This window comes from Portunus trituberculatus, chromosome 24 (genome assembly GCF_017591435.1).
Source record: "Portunus trituberculatus isolate SZX2019 chromosome 24, ASM1759143v1, whole genome shotgun sequence".
Lineage (NCBI taxonomy): Eukaryota > Metazoa > Arthropoda > Malacostraca > Decapoda > Portunidae > Portunus > Portunus trituberculatus.
The window spans coordinates 20,000,268-20,019,488 of record NC_059278.1 but is presented as its reverse complement, the minus strand read 5'-3'; the positions used below and the strand labels follow the sequence as shown (position 1 = coordinate 20,019,488).

At 44.3% G+C, this 19,221-nt stretch overlaps 1 protein-coding gene across 4 annotated transcripts in view; it reads left to right on the top strand.

Moving 5' to 3' along the window:
- The first annotated feature begins 277 nt into the window (after window positions 1-277).
- Window positions 278-19,221, top strand: part of LOC123508316 — a 275,636-nt gene continuing 256,692 nt past the window's right edge. For 2 of the 4 annotated variants that reach the window (XM_045261926.1, XM_045261924.1), the window contains exon 1: window positions 279-971. The gene's annotated coding sequence lies outside the window, so the exon portion shown is untranslated. Of the gene's footprint in view, window positions 972-19,221 lie in introns of all 4 variants that reach the window. The other 2 variants (XM_045261925.1, XM_045261921.1) reach the window with 2 other exon arrangements.

The following is a 19,221-nucleotide window of genomic DNA, read 5'->3' as shown; positions in this document are numbered from 1 at the left end:
TCATCAACGAATACCGCCGATGTAATCTAATTGCCTTGTTTATTGGCATAGTCGGCCCTTGAAGCGAGTTTCCTGCCTCAGAGAGAGAGAGAGAGAGAGAGAGAGAGAGAGAGAGAGAGAGAGAGGAAAGAGCGAGTGGAGAGCGAGTGAGCAGGGGTTACCGGGAGGGAGGGAGTGCCCGACCGCCGCTGGTGCACCGTCCCTACTGGAGAGTCTGACAGTGAGGCCTCCTTCCTGGCCCTCCCCACTCGCAGCATCCTCAGTCTCGTCCGTGCTTCAGGGGGGAGAAGACGCGCCGCACTCGCTCCTTCAGACTCCTTCTCAAAACTGCACTCAAACCGTCTTCTCTCGTCCTACACCACCCCTGTTGCTGCTCTCCTGCCCTTGCGCTGCTGCAGACGGCGTCCTGGTGACCTGCAGATACCTGTTACCGATCTGGGTGACTTGGAAGGAGTGGTGCTCGCTAACATGTGGGGCAGCAGGATTCTAACTCGTCGTGGATTCTTGTACGCTGGGATTTGATGGCTTCCAGAGGACAAGGCTCCGGGGCCAGCGTCCGTAAGAGTGCTTGTGGAAAGACAGACTGCCGGAGGAGGCGGTGAGGGCGCTAGCAGGGGCCGGGCCGACAGCTGTGACGGGCGAGTTGATAATTAGCTGAAAGACAGTATTTATTTGCCTCAGAAAGAAGTACGTACACTGAATGAAAAGGAGAGAAAAAAGATCAGAAATTTAGATGTATATATATTTGTATATGAAAGTTTGGTCAGATTATATTCGGCTTTTTCGAGGAGTGTGAGTCTTGTGATTGTGAGACTGAACCAAGCCGAGCCGCGGTGTCTTCAAGAGGAGAGGAATACCACGCCGCCCTCACCGACACTCTGCCGCGCCTCCACCACCACCACCACCACCGCCGTCACGGAAAGCCCCTGCTCAGCCGCCGCCAGGCCCGCCATGTCCAACCCCTAGACCAGGTACGTACGTCCCTCCGTCCGTCCGTCTGTCTGTCCGTGGCGCGCCCGCACGCCTGCACGCCCGCAGGCACACACACACACACACACACACACACACACACACACACACACACACACACACACACACACAGACACGGACACGGACACACGGACATACACATGCAAGAGGGCATGCGCGCACACGCTCACGCACGCATGCACACGCATGAACGTAGACGCAAGCGCACACGTACGCAAGCAGGTGCGCAAGCGCGTGCACACATGCATAAACGAACACACGCACACACACACACACACACACACACACACACACACACACACACACACACACACACACACACACACACACACACACACACACACACACACACACACACACACACACACACACACACACACACACACACACACACACACACACACACACACACACACACACACACACACACATATATATATATATATATATATATATATATATATATATATATATATATATATATATATATATATATATATATATATATATATATATATATATATATATATATATATATATATATATATATATATATATATATATATACAATTTGGCCTTTGAAGATTTTTTTTTCTCCATTTCGTAGATTGAAACGAAAATGAGTTGTGTGTGTGTAATTCACCTCACCTCGGTCGTCTGCTGGTCACCCAGCCAGCAGACGACCGAGGTGAATTACACAACTCATTACACACAACTCATTTTCGTTTCAATCTACGATATATATATATATATATATATATATATATATATATATATATATATATATATATATATATATATATATATATATATATATATATATATATATATATATATATATATATATATATATATATATATATATATATATATATATATATATATATATATGTGTGTGTGTGTGTGTGTGTGTGTGTGTGTGTGTGTGTGTGTTTGTGTGAAAACTCTTTAGTGTCACAATAGACACATTTTCTTAATGTAACTAACGCACGCCATTAGGAATATTGAACCGATCTTTCTATTACCCTCCATTGTTCTGTGTCTATTCCGCATCTTTTATCGTCGCTCCAATTCCATTACGCTCATTTGTTTCGCCTCCACCAGCGCCGTCCTTTATCGGCGAGACAAAGGAAGTAAGCCCTGGAAACAAGCCTCATCACAGGTGGTCTCTAAACTGTATTAAAATAACTACTTCACAAATGAGTGGAACAATAACCATTTCGACAATTTCCCCTAAACGCCGCCGCCACACGACAACTCACCGCCACCACTCCTCATGCAGCGGACGGACGCAGGAACAGAAGCAGATGAAAGAGAGCGAGAAAAAAAGAATAGATACCGTCACTCTAAAGTAAATGATGGTAAAAGAGAAAAAGGAAGAAGAACAGAAGGATTTGATATGACTGTTAATAGGCCAATGATTCTGTAACGTGGGGTTGAAGACTCTGACACGTATTCAGAAACGCATTGCTTTCTTACCATGACCATTTACAAACCACACAAGCCAGGTTCTCAAGAATGCTCAGCTGCTAATGTAGAAATATTGCTAATCTGCCGATAGAACCATAAAAACCACTAAAAAAAACGTATTTCACTTTAACTAGAGCATTTTGAGAGTAGTGGCGGTGCGACTGGAAGTGTTTTAGAATAGTGTCGCTTTCCTAACGTCCTCAAGTAAGGGAAGCCAGACGAGGAAAAGGACGAAGAGGAGTTTGAGAATTTGGCGTGATAGTTTAGCCTCTTCAGTACCATTACACGTTTTAACATCTATTCTGGTTACTATTTGTTGATTTTATACAGCTTCAGAAACTTAACGTTGGGGATTGAAATAGTGAAAATTCTGGCCATTATTCATCTGACCTCCATAGACCCTTTATAATGTAAATAAAATCGTCTAATTATACCCAAAACTCATGTTAAAAATGCGCCTCAGCACTGAACAGGTTAAGGGGCAGAAATGTTGTGGCGCGGTGTGAAGGCATTATGGCGGGAGAGGAGCCAAGCTTTAACCACCACTGATTCACGGAGACCCGCTTCCAACGACCCCGACTTGCAGAAATAGTGGGTCTGGTGAGAGAGAGGGAGAGAGAGAGAGAGAGAGAGAGAGAGAGAGAGAGAGAGAGAGAGAGAGGTTCAGAGGCAAATAGTTGCTTGGCGATTAAACCCAAACTGTACCATTACTCGGAAAGCAACAGGCTCTCAGTATCCTGCACCATGATCCTCCTCCTCCTCCTCCTCCTCCTCCTCCTCCTCCTCTTCCTCCTCCTCCTCCTCTTCCTCCTCCTCCTCCTCCTCCTCCTCCTCCTCCTCCTCCTCCTCCTCCTCCTCCTCCTCCTCCTCCTCTTCCTCCTCTTCCTTTCACACCATTTCCCCGCTCTTCCTCCTTCTCTTTTCATTAGTTTTCTCCTCGTTTTTCTCCTTTACCTCCATTTCCGTTGTCTTTCTTCTTCTCCTTCTCCTTCATTACTCCTCTTATTCGTTCTTCTCCTCCTCTTTCTCCATTTCTTTCCTTTCATCCCCTTGCTTTTCTCCTTATTCCCCAACTCTCTTATCTCCATTCCTCTCATTCTCTTTAGACTTCTTTCCCATTACTTTCCCTCATTTCATTACTGTTCTTTCTCCTTCTCTTCCATTTCCTCTCGTGCCCTCACCGTAACCTTCTCTCATTCCTCATTCCCTTTTTTCTCTCTATTTTTCCTCCTTTATTTTCTTTTCTCTCCTCAAAATTTTCCCTCACATCAGATTTAGTACCACTTCTTTTTTTGACATCTTAGCCCCTTCATTACTGCGACACATTTTTACCTTGAGATTTGTGTACGATGAGACCATTTTATCTATGGAGATCAGAGGATTAATGGCCACAGTTTTCACTATTCTAATCCCCCCCCACACATAAGTTGAATCTGGTAACGCGGCATGGTATACTCAACGGGTTAAGAAAAAATCACGAATGATCCCTTACTGAAACCACGAGAATTAATATAGATTTAAAAAGTGTGCATGTGTTTTCACTCCTTCCCTGAAATAATAAGCTGCGGTTCTTGGTTTCCTTCCTTCGTGGTGGAGTTTTCACCCTCTCAATCAAGCGAGTGAGTGAGTGAGTGAGAGAGTAAGTGAAAGGCAGAATGGAAAGACGCTTGGTTCAGGAAAGGCAAAGTGTTGTGCAGAAGTAAATTTCGATGTACATAGGGGGAAGGAAAGGATTTTGGTGGACAGACAGACAGACAGACGGACGGAGAGAAGGGCGCAAGGAAGAAGGAGAGTTAAGATCGGAGAAAGGGATTGACAGAAAGATTTCCACGCTGGGGAAGGACGAAAGACGAGAGAGTCAAGGAAAATAGGGAGGCACGGTAGTGAATTGGTGGCGCTGATGAGAAAAGGTCCTTCACATCGGAAAGTAAATGATAGAACGATGGGAAATATTGGGAGGCATTGTGGTGAGAAAGGCAGAGGAAGAGGAGGAGGAGGAGGAGGAGGAGGAAGAGGAGAAGGAGGAGGAGGAGGAGGTAAAGGAGGAGAAAGAGGAGGAGGAGGAGGAGGAGGAGGAGGGCGAGGAGAAGGAGGCCACCTGTAGCTAAGATTACAGGCCTTTCTTCACCTCCTCCTCTTTCTTCTCTTCTTCCTCTCCCTCTTCCTCTTACTCCTTCCTTCTTGACCTATTTATTTATTGCTCTCATCCTTACAGATTTCTTACAAAATGTTATGTTCCTCCTCCTTCTCCTCCTTCTCCTCCTCCTCCTCCTCCTCCTCCTCCTCCTCCTCCTCCTCTTCCTCCTCCTCTTCATCTTCCTCCTCCTCTCTCAGGAAAACCTACAATACAAATACCAGGAAAACTTTGGATCTTCGCTGAGAATATTGCCAGTAATGCCTCTACGATTACTCTCAGGAGGAGGAGGAGGAGGAGGAAGAAGAAGAGAAAGAAGAAAAAAGGAAGATAAAGAGAATGAATAACAGAAATACTGGCTTTTTATGCTCTTATTCCTCCTCCTCTCCTCGTCCTCCTCCTCCTCCTCCTCCTCCTCTTCCTCATCCTCCTCCTTCTCGTCCTCCTCCTCTTCCTCTTGATACAGGAGAGGTAAAGGAATAAAGGGCGAAAGACAGTTAAAGAAAACTCCATAGGTAAACGATCCTTCCTTTGAAGAGAGAGAGAGAGAGAGAGAGAGAGAGAGAGAGAGAGAGAGAGAGAGAGAGAGAGAGATGAAAAGCAATGGGTTTAACTTGGTTTAAAGCTTGGAGAGAGGCGGGAACGTGGAGTTTGCCGCGAAAGAGAGGATAAAGGAGGAGATGAAGATGGAGTGTGTTAATGGAGGAGCTAAGGAGAGTCTTGAGAGAGAGAGAGAGAGAGAGAGAGAGAGAGAGAGAGAGAGAGAGAGAGAGAGAGAGAGAGAGAGAGAGAGAGAGAGAGAGAGAGAGAGAGAGAGAGAGAGAGAGAGACAGGGTAGTGAAACAGAATTGAGGTTTAGCACAGTCTTGACCAATATATGAAGTAAGTTTGTGTGTCAACTCTCACCCGGAAGAAAAAAAAATGAAAAGGAGAAAAAAATAGCTAAAACCGCAATAAATCTGAGATAAAAATGGTCTGCACATTCATTCAGAACTCAGGTATTCTTAACCCGAGTTTCCTGAATCTCCTTAATAAATCTCGTGATTCATGAGTATGTGAATATATATATTTTTCATCATTTCCTGGCTTCATTTCACCAGTCGAGGATGTGTTGAGGCTTGAATGGTGATAATAAGACAACTAAAAGGGTTTGAATTCCTTTTTCCGGTGCGAGCATGAGATCTTATCCTCCTGATGATTAATATGTCAGGGAATTAAAAGATTTGTGGCGGAGGCGACGTGGAGGAGTGCAGGTGTCCGTGTTAGTGGCGGGAACAGGTGTGGCAGGAGAGAATCAAGGAAAGCCTGCACGTGTTCCTCATCAACTAGTCATCGCCACTCATGTTCCTTTGGGTTCCTTTTCTTTTCCTTTTCCGGGACTCTCCTCGTCTTCCTCTGATTCATATCCCGTGGTGACATTTTCTTCTTCAAATTCCTCTGTTATCGCTCTTCTTTTTTTCTTTTCTTTTCCTTTTTTCGCGGTTTTCTTGGTCTCCTTCTTTGGTGTGTTCCCTGGTATGTGTTTCAAAGCAACACAGTTTCTTCCTTCTTAGAATTTGAAATACACTTTGAACGTTTCTTATCCTCGCAAAGCGCCTCACCATTCACCTCCAAATTATGTTTAAAACTTTCCACTTTACACAGAGTTATCCTTTTAGTCTTAGTTATCACTTCATCTTAAGCATCGCGGCTCACGGACCTACATAACACACGAGACAAGAAGAGGAAAAAGGTATCACGAATCAGATTTAATTTTAGATACAAAAGTTAGGTCACTCCTTCACCATACGACCATCTCCTATTATTCTTCACTAGTTTTATTTTCACTCCTCTTCCACTCCTCCACGCTACTCTTGGGTCACTCCATCCCCTTACGACTATCTCCTATTATTCCTTACCTTAGTTCTTATTTTCCACTCCTCCACTCTTCCACTCTACTTCTTTTCTCTCAATATTCACTCTTCCAAGTCTTTACATCTCCACATTCACTTCCTTTGCGCTTCCATCTCGCTCGATCACACTGTACATTCGGTTTTCGTTCTTGCACCAGTCTCCCGCCCTCTGCTTCTTGTCAATTTGCTTTTCAATACTTTGATCACTTCCAAATTTGTTTCCGTTTCGCTCCACATAAACGACAAGCGGCATTTTTCTCGTGTTTTTCGCTTCATGTTATTCTCTCTGTACGTGTTCCTCTGTGTCTGTGTGTGTGTGTGTGTGTGTGTGTGTGTGTGTGTGTGTGTGTGTGTGTGTGTGTGTGTGTGTGTGTGTGTGTGTGTGTGTGTGTGTGTGTGTGTGTGTGTGTGTGTGTGTGTGTGTGTGTGTGTGTGTGTGTGTGTGTGTGTGTGTGTGTTATTTTTTTCGCTAACAAACTTGTGGTGTTTATTTTTTCCATCCCTCAATAGCTCACACATTCGTTTCCGTTTCCATGTACACCAGCGGCAAACAACACACGTATTTTTCTCTTCAGTTGTCAAGTCAAATAATCCTTTCAGGGCGTGAGTGTTGCCCTGTTTAGCCTCGACAACTCTCTCGGCATTTGCTAATACATCACCACCTGCTAACCTTGAATGTGTCGCGCAGTAACACCTGTGGCCTCTCCTCTCGGGTACCCTATGAGAAAAGCTAACATTTGAGACCTTTTGTACTGCAGCATCATTAGTTTTGTTGATTTATTTCCCTTTCCGCTCATTAATTTCTTTCACCGCCAAGTAAACTATAGAATAATTTTTAAGTTCCTAATGCCTATTTCTTTATATCCAGTAATGTAAATGAGGTGTTCTAATACAGACATTTAAAGGAAAACCACAATTCTTTTCTCTAAAATTCAAAACACCAGGTCCTTTTCATCTACAGGCGATCAAATGAGATACTCTAAAAGCATTGTCGCTTATTCGTTTTCTTTCGTCGCCAAATAAACTACAGAATAATATGAAGCTCCAGATGTCTGTCTCTTTATATCCACTACTGTAAATGAGGCGTTCTTATACAGACATTTAATCCAAAACTACAATTTTTCTCTCAAATCTACAACAGCTAGTCCTTTCCATCCACAGGTGATCATCAATGAGGAATTCTAAAAGTATTCAATTGGAAGGTAAAAAAAAAAGTAATGATTTAGGACACGTACTGGTATCTCGTTGTATCAATTCGTCCTCAGAACAACAAACAGAGCGAGTGGTGTGCGGTTGCAGCGGCGCCACCCACTCTCTTATAAATATTCAGACTCGCATTTCAGTGTCAAAGCGGCAGGTAATGTGGCGAGGATCTAAAAGGAATTGTTTACTTTTTGATCACTTTGTGTGTGTGTGTGTGTGTGTGTGTGTGTGTGTGTGTGTGTGTGTGTGTGTGTGTGTGTGTGTGTGTGTGTGTGTGTGTGTGTGTGTGTGTTCTGCCAAGCAAGACATCGGAGCTTCTAGGAGTATATCTGTATTTCGTCCATCTATATCTAAAAAGGTGTCTATGTGTTTTGCCTTGACTAAATTGATCTATTTATTTGTTAACCATTTTTTTAATGGTGTCATATTTTCGTCTGCCAATGTTTATCCGTGTATTCGTTTTGTCGGACAGTTTATCTATTTACCTATTTTCTATTTGTCTATTTATCTATCTATCAGTTCACGTATTTATATTTAAAGTTCTTATCTGTCTTTCTAAATATCTCCTTGTCAACTTATCTATCTATCTTTATATTTAGCTGTGAATCTGTCTATTTATTTATTCACTTGTTTATGAATCTATTAATTTATGTCTCCATCTATTTATTTGTTTACTATCTATCTATCTTTCTATCCGTCTAAACGTCTATCAACCTACCTACCTACCTACCTACCTATCTATCTATCTATCTATCTATCTATCTATCTATCCATCTAGCTTTCTATCCATCTATATGCCTGCCTATCTATCTATTTATCTATCTATCTATCTATCTATCTATCTATCTATCTATCTATCTATATCTATCTATCTATCCATCTAGTTTTTTATCCATCTATATATCTGCCTATCTATCTATCTATCTATCTATCTATTAAACTATCAATCTATCTATTTATTTATTCACCTTTATACGTGTCTCTACGTATAAAGTCATTCTCTGAGCACGAAAGCATCTGCAACAATATCATCACGAAAACCTAAGAAAAATGCAGACCCTGAAAATAAAACAGCTTAGTCGCTCAGAATCAGGGCTGAGAAAAATTACGAAATGTTTAGAATGATCCTCCTCTTCTTCTTCCTCCTCCTCCTCCTCCTCCTCCTCCTCCTCCTCCTCCTCCTCCTCCTCCTCTTTCTCCTCCCCAACTCCTCCCGCTCCTCCCGCACCTCCCGCTCCTCCCCCACCTCCGCTCCTTACCAGCAAGCCCGCCTCAATAAGACTTTCTGAATCCTTTTGGAATCACTAAATAATCCCTAACTTTTTCCTTGTTTTTCAGTTGTTTTTTTTCTATTTTCTTACATGTTTGTTTGCCGGTGATTTATGTTGTAGTGTGTGTGTGTGTGTGTGTGTGTGTGTGTGTGTGTGTGTGTGTGTGTGTGTGTGTGTGTGTGTGTGTGTGTGTGTGTGTGTGCATGTTTGTTTGCCGGTGATTTATGTTGTGTTTGTGTCAGTGTGTGTGTGTGTGTGTGTGTGTGTGTGTGTGTGTGTGTGTGTGTGTGTGTGTGTGTGTGTGTGTGTGTGTGTGTGTGTGTGTGTTGTTCTACCTACTGCTGTATGCGTTAACCTACTTTTCCTTCACACACACACACACACACACACACACACACACACACACACACACACACACACACACACACACACACACACACCTTCTCACCTGTCATTGATTACTCTTATTTCCATCAGGCGAACGAATATTCAAATGCACCTTACAGTTTACCATCGCGGGTCACCTCACCTCACCTCACCTCACACTTACTAATTGACCTTTCGCTGTGCACGTCATGTCCTTAATAAGCCAAGGTAAGCTGTAATGTTAACGTTATTTCTATACTTCCCAAGAGTCTGGATATCAAGAGTTCTATCTCCTTAGCTTTTGAAACTCCGTGGATTATTAAAATATGTTAAGTTTGGTTACGTAAAGTTAGTTACGTTAGGTTATGTAAGGTGTGGTTTGACATTAAAAGATAATTTTCTTAAAAGCTTTGGTATTCAAATCTGTTTTGAAACTCAGAATTATTAATCTCTTCAGTACCATACCGCGTTATCATATTTCTAATGTTTACTATTTAACGATTTTTCACAGTGTTAGAAACTTATGACGGGATCAGAATAGTAGAACCTCTGGCCATCATTTTTTAACCTCTACAGACCCTTCTCATATATGTGAAGTAGGTTTGTGTGTCAGCTCTGAAATATTCTAAGACCCTTCTAATAAAATAATGTAATCATAACCAAAAGTCAAGGAAAATATGCTTATTAATACTGAAGGGATTAAGTTAGATTAGCTAAAGTTTACAATACCTGTTTCAGAAATAACGTAAATATATATGATTTTTTTTTCTGTTATACGTTTCGCTTTTGTTTACGTGACCGATTACAATTTCACGAGTAGTAATGAGTCCCTGTAGTGGGTCTCGATATGTAATTGGTTGTGTGTTTATGGGTGAACGTGACTCCGCGCACAGTTTCATTAGCATGTGTTAACACCACTTATGTTTGATGAACGGTTTGAGCGCCACCCAAGTATCGCTTTGGTATTGTGCTCTACTGCAGCACCGAATGTACGGTGGCTCTCAGGTGCCGTCATTTAATGGATACCTTCTGCCTCGGTTGTGTTGAAATTCCTATACGTATCATACATAATACATACACGGATATACACATAAAAACACTCAGTTAAGTATGAATTATTGTATGCATAATTTATGTTTAGGTTATATTATCGGTACCATAGCTAGCGCACACACACACACACACACACACACACACACACACACACACACACACACACACACACACACACACACACACAGAGGCATATCGAGGGCTCCTGTACACCGTTCCTCTTTAACAGCCTGACGCCGGCCCTCGCTGTGAACGGCCGGAATATGGTGCCCGCCGCTAACATATTCGTGATCGATGCCAGATCCTGAGAGATTCACGCACGTGCCTTTACCACCATTAGACCAACAACTTACCTAACCTAACCTAATTTTACCTTATCTTACATTACTTTACCTATCCTACAGCTAACTTAACGTAACCTAAGCTAACCTATTCTTGATCGATGCCATATATTACGAAAGTCACACACGTGCCCTTACCACCTATTTCACACAAACACACACACACACACACACACACACACACACACACACACACACACACACACACACACACACACACACACACACACACACACAGTATCTTGGGTAACTAAAGTCTCCATAATTTTATTCGTAATATATTAATGCACAGCCATGAATTTTGTAGTAGTTTTTTTTTTTCTCTGCAATAAATAATGCTTCGCTAGACTGGAGCGTCGGCGCGGTGGCTGTAGGCTGTTGGCGGCGAGGCAGGCGAGCACAGGTGGAGGAGAGAGAGAGAGAGAGAGAGAGAGAGAGAGAGAGAGAGAGAGAGAGAGAGAGAGAGAGAGAGAGAGAGAGAGAGAGAGAGAGAGAGAGAGAGAGAGAGAGAGAGAGAGAGAGAGAGAGAGAGAGAGAGAGAGAGAGAGAGAGGCATGAACAGGAAAAATAGAGCAAAGCGTGAGGGAGATGCACCAACCGTTATCTGTATATGGAACAGCCAGGAACGGCAAGGAACACAAGTGAAGAACAAACAGTAGGCAGAAATGTTGCCCCATAGACGATTGTTTGCCAAGAACTGCACTAAAGTAACAGATAGGAGACGTTTGCCTTTTAAATCAATATTCTCACGCTTTTTCTGCATGTAATGTACTCTGGTGACTCGGAAACGTATGTCGAGGGCGTATTCTTGCCTCTCTTGGCTTATCTTTGCTGACTTAGGACAATGCAAGAAATTTAAAAACTCCCTATAAATGAGAATAAACTTGATTCGATAAAAAGAAAGGTTTCAAATGACCATTGGGTGGATATATTGATCCGACATGTCAAATTTCATGAAACTTCATCTTGAAAAATCGTCAATAAAGTGAATGCGATAACGGAAAAGCATAGGATGGTGGTTGAGGAGAGCTGTAAATGTTAGTTATCGGGAGAGTGTTTAAGGTGCACAGCGGCGGCCATTGATCTGTGAGGGTGACGGCGCGCCCGGCAGGAGAAACACCTGGAACACTCACTCTGGTAAAGTCCTTCAAGTTTAAATGGCCGCTAAGCTTGATATCTCCAAACTTTGCGGACAACAAGAGTATTGCTATTATTATCTTATGGCTTGTAGTCTGTTCTGTCTCTCCCATAAATCATGATCGTAGAATATATGAAGGTGAAATAGCCGCTGTGAGTAAGTGAAACGTGGGACGTAGACACCGTAGAGTTTTACGCGCTGCGGACATATTTCGTTATTATTATTATTATTATTATTATTATTATTATTATTATTATTATTATTATTATTATTATTATTATTATTATTATTATTATTATTATTATTATTATTATTATTATTATTATTATTATTTCATTTTCCCCATTCTACTTGTGGCTTCTTTAGTTTACTAAGGCTAGAGTGGTGCCTATTGACAAAGAAAACCGATACTTTGAGTGGACGTCCATCCTACACTGGGACAGTGCCAGGATTGTCACTTGTTAGCCTGAGAACCATCTCGGCACACAAAGCGCATGCGATTCTACTTTACCATAGTTGCATCTGACAGATTGGTATAATATAATGAATTCCATCCATATCAACGAAAGAAAATGAAAAGAGTAGAGAAGTTTAAGTACATCTAATTCCACTTGACGATTGTGGAAGTCGAGAATGCATCATGAAGTGTATCGTAATAACTACTGCAACCACTGAGGTGACCGGCGTTACTACAGGAGTGTTTGGAGGCATTACATGAAAAGAGGGAAGAACGTTACTGTTTTCCATGACAAGCAGCAGGAGAAGGCTTGGTGTGTGTTCACTGCTCTGTGTAACTTTGTGTGGGATCTCCACTCTTGTATGTTGCCTTTCAGCACCACAGAGAAATCCTAACGAACCACGTAATTGAACGAGCATGATCCTGTGTTGCGTCACGAGCCACCTTTATTTGTGTTGCATCTGCTTCTCTCGCTTCCTTACCCATAAAAGGAAGGCGAGCGGCGTGTTAGGGTCGGGCAGACAGAGAGAGTGACACAAACCCAGAGTTATAGCCGCCGAATGAAATCCTCTCGCTGTTGTCCACGAAAGGTCTCCCGCAGCAAAACTCTTGGCCACTGTCACCTAAGTTGTGGCCGCCGGTGTGCTTCTGTATAAATGTTAACGAAAGTATCCAAGGTGACAATGACCACAAGATTTCTCCTAGACTCTTATAAGGGAAGCCAATACTGTACTCTTTTCCTGCCTCCATTTTTATTCTACAGTAATTTCAAAAGACTATTACCCTTTCAGTACTAGAACACATTATTACCTTGAGATTTGTGTATGATTAGAACATTTTATTGAAATTAGGAACGGTCTGTGAAGTTCGGAAAATTAATGGCTACACTTTTTGCAATATTAATCCCTCACATAAGTTTCTGAAGGTGTATAAAATCACCAAGTAGGAAGCAAAATGAATATGGATCTGCGTCATGGTACTTGAGAGGGTTAAGAAACAGTCATTCATTATATCATGGACATCACGGAATTGAATCACTCATAAAGGATAGAAACTTTACGAACAGCCAGCTTTCAATCACATAATAGCCTTCAATAGTTTATTCATGTATTTTGATAGTTTCTTCTTTCACCTGCTTACCTTGGTCTAGTTACGCCCTAAGTGATTGGCGCTCTTGTTACTTTCCTCGCTTCTTCTCTCTCTCTCTCTCTCTCTCTTCCGTCTCTCCACTTCTCATCCTCTTCCATTATTTAAGTCCATTTTTCGTTCTCTCCACTCACCTATTTTTCATCCATTTTCACCGACCTCGCCTCGCTCCCTCTCCGTTTCCTCTCTCTCTTCCTTTGCTCCGCTTCCCCTTGCAGAGGTCAGCTTTGTATTGTGCCCTTTCTCTCTCCTCCCTCTTCCTCTCTCTCTCTCTCTCTCTTTTGCCCCTTCAATGTATCTGGATCTGTATCTGTGCGTCTCGCTGTCATCATGGCTTACTCTCCCTGCATGACTCGCTGACTTCTATGTGCAACTGGAAAAATCTCTCTCTCTCTCTCTCTCTCTCTCTCTCTCTCTCTCTCTCTCTCTCTCTCTCTCTCTCTCTCTCTCTCTCTCTCTCTCTCTCTCTCTCTCTCTCTCTCTCTCTCTCTCTCTCTCTCTCTCTCTCTCTCTCTCTCTCTCTCTCTCTCTCTCTCTCTCTCTCTCTCTCTCTCTCTCTCTCTCTCTCTCTCTCTCTCTCTCTCTCTCTCTCTCTCTCTCTCTCTCTCTCTCTCTCTCTCTCTCTCTCTCGTCCCGGCCCCCTCACCCCGTTCGCTCCTGTGCTCCCAGCCTACATGATTGACACAGTCATCTGGAGGCCTTTCAGCCGCTCCCCCGCGAGATACCTGCATTGATGAAGCGAATGTCACCTCACTCTCAGTCGATACCTTGGCATCTCACCTTGCTTATTTTCCGCGTCACTTCATCGCTCTGGTTTCCCGCCGCCTACCCCCCTCCTCTTCCCTCGCTTCCTCCGCCCGACCACTCTCTCTCTCTCTCTCTCTCTCTCTCTCTCTCTCTCTCTCTCTCTCTCTCTCTCTCTCTCTCTCTCTCTCTCTCTCTCTCTCTCTCTCTCTCTCTCTCTCTCTCTCTCTCTCTCTCTCTCTCTCTCTCTCTCTCTCTCTCTCTCTCTCTCTCTCTCTCTCTCTCTCTCTCTCTCTCTCTCTCTCTCTCTCTCTCTCTCTCTCTCTCTCTCTCTCTCTCTCTCTCTCTCTCTCTCTCTCTCTCTCTCTCTCTCTCTCTCTCTCTCTCTCTCTCTCTCTCTCTCTCTCTCTCTCTCTCTCTCTCTCTCTCTCTCTCTCTCTCTCTCTCTCTCTCTCTCTCTCTCTCTCTCTCTCTCTCTCTCTCTCTCTCTCTCTCTCTCTCTCTCTCTCTCTCTCTCTCTCTCTCTCTCTCTCTCTCTCTCTCTCTCTCTCTCTCTCTCTCTCTCTCTCTCTCTCTCTCTCTCTCTCTCTCTCTCTCTCTCTCTCTCTCTCTCTCTCTCTCGACTGTCCTGCGGTAACTTTTCTCTCAAGATGTCTCACTTCTATGTGGGATCTGATTTTTCGATTGTCCTGCCAGCAGTTATGTTTTATTACTGCGGAGAGAGAGAGAGAGAGAGAGAGAGAGAGAGAGAGAGAGAGAGACATTGTTACCGAAAAGACCATAGGAAGCAAAGCAGACGTTTCGCTCATAATATCCCGGTAATCGGTGTTAAGACCCTTGATTCAGACTGCCAGAGAGAGAGAGAGAGAGAGAGAGAGAGAGACTTGTAGCCGCCTAAATTTGCAGAACATACAGTTTACGGGTCTGGAAATATTCTGTGTTAGGCGACAGAGGGCGAAGCGGTGGCTTGGTCTCCTGCTGGTGGTGAGCTCGACAAAGTTAAGGGTGCGCACCTCACCCAGCCACGCCTCCCCTCCATCCCTCCTTCCCAGCCCCTTCACCCTTTCATCCTCCTTACCCTCCCTCCTACCCTCTCTCCCTCCCCCCACACAGCTGCCACACCAATACCAGCTTACACATGTACGGGGCAATACCTGGTGTGGTGATGTGGCGGTGTGGTGGCAGCGTCTGTATGGCAGTGATAGATGACGGTATAAAACGTAGGCAGGCTCGGGTGGCGGCGTTTGTGATTTCGTGCGAGGTTGTGGAGGAAGATGAGTGCCAGGATGGAAAAATGGGAGACTCAAGAGGAGGAGGAGGAAGAGGAGGAGGAGGAGCAAGAGGAGGTGGTGGAGAAGGAGGAGACACTTGTAATCATCCAGTGCTCTCCGCATGATCGTAAACCGTCTCTCCACCAGATGGCACGCTGGTCACCCTCCGTCCCCACTGCCGCACGTGTCCACTTCATGTGTGTTTATCTCCATTCCTTCCTTCCCCTAGCCAATGAACACCTGCGGGCCGTGTAGGGAAGTTTCTGATGTATATTGCATTGCACAGGTGAGCGGAACACCTGTTGGGAAGGGTTGGCATCCTCTACTTTCCACACCCACTTTCACTATGTCCCCCTTTAAGTTCTCCTGAGAAGCGACGCCGTGCTAGGATGTCTCAGTCTTATCTGTGTCTCTATCCTCTTCCTAGTGATGGGGCGCTGCAACTTGTACGGCTTGTCTTCTTTGGGACTTCTTAGCGGCCGGTGTAATCCTTGAGACTTGGCCCGCTCTGCATAAATCCGCCGCGTTATTCCACGACCCTGTGACTCAGTATTGGCGGCGACATCCCACGCTTTAATGGATCGTCGTGTTTCCAATCATGTCTTAAGATGGAGATTGTCGGCCTGCTTCGTGTATTGACTTTCCTCACCAGTTAACTTATCACGCAGACCAAATATGAAAGGAATGTGATGTTCTTCTCGTTTACTTTAATATAGGTGACTAAAATCCTACTTTTTACTATTAGTGCCATGCCTGAGAGTACGTCTTAACTCTACAGATTGTCGAAGTTGTTCTTATAATGACCTTCTTGAAAATTCACAAGAGGTCATATATCTTTTTAATCCATAACTTTAATGTACATAAAACCATTCACTACCATGGCACGTTTCCATATTCATTCAGCTTTCCATTTGGTGATTCCAGAAACTCATGTGGGGGATTAAGATAACGAAGACTCTGGCCATTAATCTTCTGAGCTACATAGACCCTTCCTAATGTCCATAAAATCGTCTAATCACACCCAAAATTAATTGTAAAAATGCGTCAAATACTGAGAAGGTTAAAATCATATCTTTAATCGTAATAGCTTTCACATTCATTTTCTCTACAGTTCATTTATCAACAACTTAAACACAGACGTTGCATATACTCATCCACCTCCTCCTCCTCCTCCTCCTCCTCCTCCTCCTCCTCCTCCTCCTCCTCCTCCTCCTCCTCCTCCTCCTCCTCCATTTCCTCCTCCTCCTTCTCTTCCTCATCATCATCATCAGCCCGAGTCAGGACGTGGCGGTGGTGGTGGTGGTGGTGATGGTCGTATTTCATGAGCGACCTCACCGAAGATTGAATCCTTGGGTGGCCTGTAGCATACCCTCAACAGTGGGTGGGGGTAGTGAGGCGGTGGTAGCGGTGGGCGAGGCGGTGTCACGGCGGGGCGGGACGGGGCGGGGTGGGAGGAAGAGGAGGAGGAGGTCGGGGTAGGAGTGTTGCAGGCAAGACACATTTAACATTTTCCTGCGTTGCGACGTCAGGAAAATGAAAATTAAAAGAGACTCTCCCCACACTTGAGGAGATTCCCTCATTAAACGGTGAGGAGGAATACGCCACTGATGAAATTGTGCAGAGAGAGAGAAAGAGAGAGAGAGAGTTGGGTGGGGGGGAGCTGATGGACGGAGAGGCAGATAGACAGGTAAAATGCAGCGCCGCGAAAAGTTAGCCAAGGTCACTTTTACTTAGAGAGAGAGAGAGAGAGAGAGAGAGAGAGAGAGAGAGAGAGAGAGAGAGAGAGAGAGAGAGAGAGAGAGAGAGAGAGAGAGAGAGAGAGAGAGAAAAGAGACTAAACATCTCTTCATTAAGTGAAAAGCCTCGTTCCTCTGCACTCACCGTCTTCAGGAGCCGCGGGGCCCTGAGGAGAGAGAGAGAGAGAGAGAGAGAGAGAGAGAGAGAGAGAGAGAGAGAGAGAGAGAGAGAGAGAGAGAGAGAGAGAGAGAGAGAGAGAGAGAGAGAGAGAGAGAGAGAGAGAGAGAGAGAGAGAGAGAGAAAGAGAAAGTGAGAAAGAGTGAGTGTTAGCGTGCGTGAAGGAGAAATGTTGAAGGAGCTGGAGAGAGGAACTAATGTGGAGAGCTTTGAGGGAAGAGCGGAGAGAAGTGTGGAGGGAAAGAGTGTGCGTGTGTGTGTGTGTGTGGACAGGTAGGCGGATGGAGTAGTAGTGGCTAGCAAAGGATGAATTCTGGATGGGCGGAAGGACGTGTGGATGGCGTGGATGTAGGATGGAGCAGTGCATGTGGTGGGGAAGGAAAGGACGGATGGAGGTTGTAAGGTTGTAGGAAGAAAGTATGGAAAAAACTTGAGGGAATATTAATTTGGGTAAGAGAGGTGAAGAAAGCACGTAAGAAAGGGAGTATAGTGTGTGTGTGTGTGTGTGTGTGTGTGTGTGTGTGTGTGTGTGTGTGTGTGTGTGTGTGTGTGTGTAGTGTGCAGTTTCCATTCTAAATTTGCACTAGCTCTCTATCTTTCTTTCTGTCTCTGTCTTTAGTCCAGCTGCTGTGTTTGTGAAGGAGAAGGAGGAGGAGGAGGAGGAGGAGGAGGAGAAGAGAAGGAGGCTCAGGTAAGAGAGAGAGAACAACCATTGAGTTTTTCCATCGGTGTTTGTCGAGGTAAACTATTTTTCCCCGACAGTAACATATAATTCCACAGAGCACCACACGTGTGCCATATTTTCAACACAGCTAGCGGCGCAGCGTTTCCATGCATCGCTATCTTGGTTTCCCATCTTCTATCAGCTATCATCGCTGGCAGGAGGCCTAACCAATTTCCTATTTTCCACCTGGGTCAATATCGAGTAATCAAAGTAATTAAAAGAGCCCCATTTACCTGTCAGCGGCCTAATATGTGTTCACGTTCCCGCTATCCCTTTAAAAGTCCATTGAAAAAACACAGCCGTCTCGTTAGGGTGCCTCTGTATCTGAAGACTGTTTGCCCTTGAAGTTTCCTCCCAGACGTCTTACTCGCGAAGTTTGGGTCGGCTTGTTTTAGCAGCGAAGAGCAGCGGCGCGCCCTTGTACTGTGTTTATGTGCGCGTCTCCATGTGGCGCGAGTGGCGAAGTTCGGGAGTAAGTTGTGAGATGGAGTAGTTTGATGTAAATGGTGAAAGTATCTTGTTTTCTGCCTTTTTTTATGTGCGAGTGGAAATTGCTTAGCTCTCTCTCTCTCTCTCTCTCTCTCTCTCTCTCTCTCTCTCTCTCTCTCTCTCTCTCTCTCTCTCTCTCTCTCTGAACTTGGGAACCATGAAAAATTTATTCATAAAACACAAAGAAAAGTTAAACGAAGACATGGAAGACACGCTCTCTCTCTCTCTCTCTCTCTCTCTCTCTCTCTCTCTCTCTCTCTCTCTCTCTCTCTCTCTCTCTCTCTCTCTCTCTCTCTCTCTCTCTCTCTCTCTCTCTCTCTCTCTCTCTCTCTCTCTCTCTCTCTCTCTCTCTCTCTCTCTCTCTCTCTCTCTCTCTCTCTCTCTCTCTCTCTCTCTCTCTCTCTCTCTCTCTCTCTCTCTCTCTCTCTGCGCCACGATGAATAAATATATGTATTGGTAAGCCGATATTTCTCAATCAACAATTTCCCGCGTGCCAGTGATGCGTGCAAATGCGTGCGATATTATGTCCGTACACTCCAGTTTTCGTGCCGTCCATTAGCGAGCACAGGGAATCATTTTATCATAATATCCTGGCCACGTTTCCTTTTTCCTGGGGTG